The sequence below is a fragment of the Melozone crissalis genome, unplaced genomic scaffold (genome assembly GCF_028551555.1).
Source record: "Melozone crissalis strain CALT ecotype California unplaced genomic scaffold, PUWL_Pcris_2 ptg000073l_1, whole genome shotgun sequence".
In the NCBI taxonomy this organism is placed as follows: Eukaryota; Metazoa; Chordata; class Aves; order Passeriformes; family Passerellidae; genus Melozone; species Melozone crissalis.
This window is the reverse complement of record NW_026535850.1, coordinates 5031466-5038973: the sequence shown is the minus strand read 5'-3', so window position 1 is coordinate 5038973 and position 7508 is coordinate 5031466. Positions and strand designations below refer to the sequence as shown.

The window sequence follows — 7508 nt, the reverse complement described above, 5'->3', positions numbered from 1 at the left end:
GCTGACAGGGCCTTCTGTATTAAGAAGCTTTCAGAGTGGAAAAGGAATAAAAGTCCCTGTCCTCCCCCCACATCTGCACAGCAAGGCTGAATCATAAAAACCCTGTCTGTAGTTGCCCTGAACCTGATGTCCCACACAGCCAGCAGCAGCCAGGGCTCCACACTTGGAACTGAAGGAAAATCTGCTATAACATTAAAGGGTGTCAGAGGGTTACAAGAGAAGGGTCCCTGAGAAAAGGCTTAGATTTTGCTGGAAGAAGTTTCTCCTAACCTGTCACTGACTTTTCTCCATGAACAGATCTCCATGTCCAGCCCCAGCAAATGTCCAACAGCAGCTCCATCAGGCACTTCCTCCTGCTGGCACTGGCAGACACGCGGCAGCTGCAGCTTCTGCACTTCTGCCTCTTGCTGGGCATCTCCCTGGCTGCCCTCCTGGGCAACGGCCTCATCATCAGCGCCATAGCCTGCGGCCACCACCTGCACACGCCCATGTTCTTCTTCCTGCTCAACCTGGCCCTCAGCGACCTGGGCTCCATCTGCACCACTGTCCCCAAAGCCATGCACAATTCCCTCTGAGACACCAGGGACATCTCCTACACTGCATGTGCTGCTCAGCTCTTTCTGGTTTTCTTCTTTCTGTCAGCAGAGCTTGCCCTCCTCACCATCATGTGCTATGACTGCTACGTGTCCATTTGCAAACCCCTGCACTATGGGACCCTCCTGGGCAGCAGAGCTTGTGCCCACATGGCAGCAGCTGCCTGGGCCAGTGCCTTTCTCTATTCACTGCTGCACACAGCCAACACATTTTCCCTGCCCCTGTGCCATGGCAATGCCCTGGGCCAGTTCTTCTGTGAAATCCCCCAGATCCTCAAGCTCTCCTGCTCACACTCCAACCTCAGGGAATTTGGGCTCATTGCAGTTAGTTCCTGTTTAGGACTTGGTTGTTTTGTGTTCATTGTTTTCTCTTATGCGCAGATTTTCAGGGCCGTGCTGAGGATCCCCTCTGAGCAGGGACGGCACAAAGCCTTTTCCACCTGCCTCCCTCACATGGCTGTGGTCTCCCTGTTTATCAGCACTGCAGTGTTTGCCCACATTAAGCCCCCCTCCATCTCCTCCCCATCCCTGGATCTGGCCCTGTCAGTTCTGTACTCGGTGGTGCCTCCAGCCCTGAACCCCTTCATCTACAGCCTGAGGAACCAGGAGCTCAAGGCTGCAGTGTGGACACTGATCACTGGATGGTTTCAGAAACATTAAACTGCTAGCCAATTTCTGCCAATCATTTGTAACAAGTCACCTTTGATACCTCTTGTTCGTTTGGTTATGGGTTTTTTCCTTTCTTTTACTGTTTTCATATTGTCCACACAGAAATGTCATTCTTTGTGCCATTTCTCATTTTGTTTCTCTCCAACTTCCCTATGGTCACAGACTGTGTCAATGAGAGGCTGGTTTCCTTGTGGCTTTAAAGGAAATAAAGGATCTCCCAGCAAAGTTTTCACTGAAGGTCCCCCTTTTTGAAGCCTTCCCTGGAGCTGCAGCAGCAATGTCTGTGTGCGGAGCTGGGGGCAGATCAGTGCTGGCCCAGCAGCTGTGCCCAGCAGCAGCAGCACCACCACTTGGTGCTGCCGTGGCCCTGCCCCACTGCCCTGGTGGCCCTGGTGTTGCTGTGGGCCTGAGTGCTCTCGGGGCCGGACACAGCCCTGGGGGTGGCAGTGCCGGGGCTGCAGCACGGACAGGCCATGGGCACTGCTGGGGCAGTGCTGACGCCTCAGCCCAGGGCCTGGGGGCTCCAGGCTCCTTGCCCAGGCTCTCGAAAGAACACGCCCAGGCCAATGCTCAGCACAGAAAACCCCTGTGAGCAGCCCCAGGCAGGCCGTGGGCAGGCTGGGGGCAAACAGCATGGCTGGGGCTCTGCAAGGGCCCTGGGGCAGACGGGAAGGAGCAGAGGAGCAGGGGATGATCCATCCCCAGTGCGCTGGACGGTCCAAGGCAGCGTCCCAGAGCGTCCTCATGGAGCTGCCAACAACATCCCCCCTCTGCAGCCCTGGCCTCTCCCCCAGCTCACACAGGTGCCCCATCCTTGCAGGCACAGACACGGCAGCACTGGCTCAGCAGCCCCTGTTTGCATTGCACAGAGCAGCGGGAGCACCCCCATGCTGTTGGTGTGGGGACATGAACCTGAGGGAGCACAAATGCCATCAACCCCTGGGGCCAGCAAGGGCTGGGGGACACCAGGGAAACCACTCAGCTTTGTCCTGGCCTCTGCAGTCAGCCAAGTTTGTTCCCATCAGCTGAGAGTTTCCTGTCCCACTGCAGATGCTGTTGCTCAGAGCCAGGGCTGCCTGGCAGCCACCCCCAAACTGCCTTGAGCATTTCCTTTGTGCCACCTTTGCTTTCTTTACTCTTCCCTTGTCCAAATTTTTTCCTATTGCCCACCCCTGTTCCCTGCCCTGCAAACAGCCCATCCCTGTTTGCCCTTTCCTCTCTGGCCCCACTCCCCATTGCAGTTCCTTACTTGGCCCCATGGGAACATCCCTCTGGCAGCAGGATCATCCTACAAGTGCTGCAGGAATTGTCTGCAGGCTCCTGCAGTGCCTGGTGCTGCTCCCTTGCCAGAGGCACCCCAGGCCAGGGGGGCACATCTGGGCTGCTGTGACTGGCTCTGGGGATCCCTGTTCTGGGCACTGAAGAGGAGCTGCAGAGGCTCTGCAGGACTGACAGTATGGGCTTTGGGGCTGGCAGGAGAAGCTGAGGGGCCTGGGCTGCTGGAGCTCCTGAAGAGGGGGACCAGGGCTCCTCCTGTGACTGCTTCAAGGGTTCTTTCAGAGAATCCCAGAACCAGCAAGGTTGGAACAGGCCATGGAAATCATCAAGTCCAACCTGTGCCCTGACATCGCCTTGTCTCGTCTGAGCGTCCTCCAGGATAAACAACCTGAGCTCCCTCAGCTGCTCCTCAAAGCTCTTGTGCTCCTTCCCCAGCCTTTTTGCCCTCCTCTGGACTCTCTCCAGCCCCTCCATGTCCTTCCTAAATTGGGGGCCCAGAACTGCAAACAGCACTCGAGGTGCTGTCCAACCAGTGCTGAGCACAGGGGAAGAATCCCTGCCCTGCTCCTGCTGGCCACACCATTCCTGAGCCAGGCCAGGAGCCATTGGCCTTCTTGGCCACCTGGGCACACTGCTGGCTCATGCCCAGCCTGCTGTCCATCAGTCCCTGCAGGTCACTTTCTGCCTGGCTGCTGTCCAGCCCCTCTGTCCCCAGCCTGTAGTGCTGCAGGGGTTATTGTGGCCAAAGTGCAGGACCCAGCACTTGGACTTGTCAAACCTCACCTTGTTGGTTCTGGGCCCTGGATCCAGCCTGTCCAGGTCCCTGTGCAGAACCCTCCTACCCTCCAGCAGATCCACACTACCAGAAAACTTGGTGTCACCACGGTTCCATGAGGCCCCAGAGTGTCCCAATGGTCTCCATGATTGCATGAGGCCTCCCAGTGTCACAATGTCCCTTTGGTTCCATGGGACCCCTGGGTGTCACAAAGTCCCTTGGATCCTTGGGCCCTGCAGTATCACAATGGCGCCGTGGTCCCCCAAGGCCCTGCAGTGTCACAGTGGATCCTTGGTTCCATGAGGTCTGGCAGTGCAGCAATGCTCTCCTTGGTTCCACCATGTCACAATGGCCTCTTAGTCCCAAGGGCCACCACAGTGTCAAACATGTTTCCTTCATTCCAGGAGTCCGTGAGGAGCAGCATTGGCCCCTTGGTTCCATGGGGCCCTGCAGTGTCACAATGGCCCCACCATGACACCAGGTTCTGCTCTGTCACAATGCCCTTCATGGTTCCACAAGGCCCTGCAGGGTCACAGTGGCTTCTGTGGTTCCATGTGGCCTCAGAGTACCACAATGAATTCCTTGGTACTGCAGTGTCACAATGGAGCCCTGGTGACACAAGATCCTGCCGTGTCACCAGGGACCCTTGGTTCCACGGGGCACAACAGTGTCACAATTGTTCCCTCATTTCCCAGAGTCCTTGCAATGAAGCAATGGCCCCTTGATTCCATTGTCTCCTGGATCTCACAACTGCGCCATGGCTGGTTCCAGAGACTCACAGAATGAGCAAGGTTGGGCATTGAATTCCAGCACACACCTCAGCTCTCTGATGATCCCAGCACCATGCTGGGCCCTGTTTCAGACTGGAGCAGAGCAGATGTTGATGGGACAGGGGCCCTGCAGGGCTGTCAGGGACCTGCAGCTTGCAAGGTGCTCTGCTCTCCCTCAGGTGCTCTCAGAGAGATCCAATCCCAGCTGGGCACCTGAGGGCACAAGTGGCACTGCCTGTTCATGGGCACACAACTGATGTCTGCCTGGATAGGGGCACAGGTTTTACTACCTCTTAGTTTCATAATATACAAGCAAATCTTTATTATCTGAGTCATTTGAGTACTTTTAAGAAATGGCAACATTTTCCCACAATGAACAGGATTTACCTGGAGGTGTACTGAAGGCAGGAGGAAAAATACTGATCTTGCCTTCTACTTGTGTCACCAATATTCTCTTTATTATTTCCTCTCCCTCCTCCTTCAAGTGTTTGCAGCTCTCTTGTTTAAATGGTCATGTCGAAGGACATCTCTTCATTTAGAGGAACTGGATCCATGTACTTCCTACTGCTCTCAGATTTCCTCCTCCAGGTGCTCTCTGGTCATTCAAGTGCCTCTCAACTAACTGGTTTCATCCTTTCAGCTGCAGGAAGTTGCCCAATCTTTATGAAGTTAAAATTAATATATAATTAATCATCATTTTAATTGTGTTTATATTACAGAATTACCTTTTCTTATGTTCTTGTCCAAAACTGTTCCTGTCTGGAAATCCCTTGGCGATGGGGGACATGTTAGATGGCACTGGGAAATCTCAGAGAGCTGAGGGAAGAGCTGTGATGGTTCTTAAACTGTTCAAATGTTCAACTTGTGTTTGTTGGCAAGAAACCTTTCTGTGCCTCTGAGTGTCACCAGGCCCTGAGCCCAAAGGACCCAAAACTGATGAGTTGTGGTTCCCACTGCAGGGGCTGCGCTTGGACCTTGGCTCTGCACAGGAGAGCTCTTCATCCCCTTTCTCTCTTTTTCTCCCTCTGGGCATGGAGGGAGCTCCTGACTTCAGTGTGTGACTCGTGTGTGCAAAGAGCAAATCTGGGCAGAATTGGGGCAGGGAGGGTTTGGGGGGACCTTGGCATCTGTGGTGGGCACAGAAGGTGTTTTCCATTGCTCTGAGACTGTCTGCTGTGGAAAGTGGATTTAATATCCAGCAGAGGAATGACTTTTACATTTGACGGAGCTGTGCCTTCCCTTGCTTTTGCTGGCTGACAAGAAATGAACATCCCTCTGTGTCTCAGGCAGCTCCTTCTCCAAGGAAAGCAGGTGGGAGTTGGAGCCAAGGAGCTGACAGGTGCAGCCTGGGCTGGAGGGAGCTCAGATTTGCACAAGGCTGCTCTGAGTTCCAGGGCTTGGATGGGGGAAATGGTGGGGTGGGGGTAGGGACGGAATCTGATTGATTGTCAGCCACGAAGGGTCTTGATTTTCATATCTATTCCAAATGCATGAGGATGTACTTGGATTCAGTGTCAATTGGAGATTACACATATCAAAAAATTAACAGGAAAACAAACTAAACAGAACCTAAAAAGTCTCTTCTCACTGTCTTTTTAAATATCATGTATTCACTTTGAATACATTACTGACATCTACTAAACCACAAAGGATTTGAAAATTAAAATCAAATTATCCCCAGAGGTTTGGCTTGTTCAGTTGTTCTGAATGTTAATGAGCCCTGGGACACTGAATTCCTGCACTGAAGAGCTGAAGGCTGAACAAGCCTCTGGAGCAGGAAAATTCAGCAGCAGCCTCCAAGTTGCTGAGGATGTCAGCAGCCCCCACTGAGGCCATCCCTGCCCAGAGACCGTGGGGGAATGGGCAGACAAGGAGAGCGTCCCTGGGGCTGGGGCAGCACAACTCAGAGGCACCAGCGGCTCCAGCTGGGAAATGGAGTGTGGAATGTGGCTGGGAAAGCCCTGCCTGGGCCGGGCCAAGCAGGATGGACAAGTCCTGACTCCCATGCCCCCAAACAATTCTCAAAAGTAGACATTTAAAAGTAATTACAACTGTTTATGTACTCTGAGTTGGATGTGCTTGAGAAATTACCAACAAGAGATCGTCAGAAGCACAAAAAAAATCAGCCTTTACTGAGGACTTTAGAAAATCAGGAAAACTTGGGCAAAAGGTTTAGTAAGATATTCGATCAACAAAAAAACATTTTTCAAAGCACTGACTTGGCCCATTCAGCTTCACAAACTCTAAGCTATTTCAATCTTAAGTTAATCAAAATTTCCAAGGGGATAGAAATAGAAGAAGAAGACACAAAAAGAGAGAAAAATGTGTTTCAGAGAAGCACACACAGAGCTACTAACTCCTGGATTCCAGAAGTGTTCAGATGGAAATTCCAAGAGGAAGTAGGGTCAAGATGTGTGCTTGCCTTGTGGTCAGCCTTCAATACCCCGTGGTCTCCCTGGGCCCTTCCCCCAGGTGGGCCTTGGGGTCATTTGGTCCCTCAGGAGCTGGGCTGGGGGCTGCAGAGGTGGCTGTGGAGCATTGCCTGTGCTGTGCCAGGGACTGGCAGACACTGCTGGGCTGGGATAGAGGCTCTGGGGAGGTTGGGGTTCCAGGGTAGGGCAGGGCTGGGGTTCCAGGGCAGGGCAAGGTTGGACCTGCCACTTCCTCCCCACACACAAAATGTTTTGAGCCAACAATCTCCTCCAGTCTCTCACAGTAAGGCAATGTTAGAGCTGAAATCCCAATTCTGGCTATGGGCATCTGGCCGAGAAGGACAGTTCTTTTCCATAGGAAGGAAAGCACAGAGCTCCAGTGTTTGAAGAGCCTCACTAGGCTTAGGCCAGCCAGACTTGTCAGGAATGGGAGATTTTTTCTCGGAGCAGTCTTTGGACATAAGTAATTTTGGAGGTGTGAGCCCAGTCTTGCCCATGAGTGCCTGGAGAAGCAGGACAGTTCTTTCCCATAGGAAGGAAAGCGCACAGCCTTCCCCAATGTTTTGGGGACAGATGAGAGGTGACCCTTTTGAAACCATTGGCAGCCAGACTTGTCCTGGCAATATTCCTATGGGAACAATCCCTGGATATAAGGAAATTTGAAGGTGAAATCCCAATGCTGGCCATGGCTACCTGGAAGACAAGGACAGTTCTTTTCCATAGGAAGGAAAGCACAGAGCCCCAGTGTTTCAGTAGCAGTTGGGAAGAGACCCTCAACATGCCAAGGTCAGCTGGACCAGTCAGGCAGTCCATGGGAGGCCAAGCTACCCAGACCTCTTCTGTGTCCCTTTGGTTTTTTGGGGCCCCACAGTGTCACAATGGCCCCTTGATTACAAGAAGACCTGCAGTGTCAAAATGGACCCTTGGTTCAATGGGATCCCAGATTTTCACAATGGTCCCTAGGTTCCATGAGGCCTTGCAGTGTCACAGT

The 7508-nt window shown here is 53.0% G+C and overlaps 1 pseudogene; it reads left to right on the top strand.

The window, feature by feature from the left end:
- The first annotated feature begins 320 nt into the window (after nt 1-320).
- Nucleotides 321-1253, top strand: LOC128946067 (olfactory receptor 14A16-like; annotated as a pseudogene).
- Nucleotides 1254-7508: the final 6255 nt, after the last annotated feature.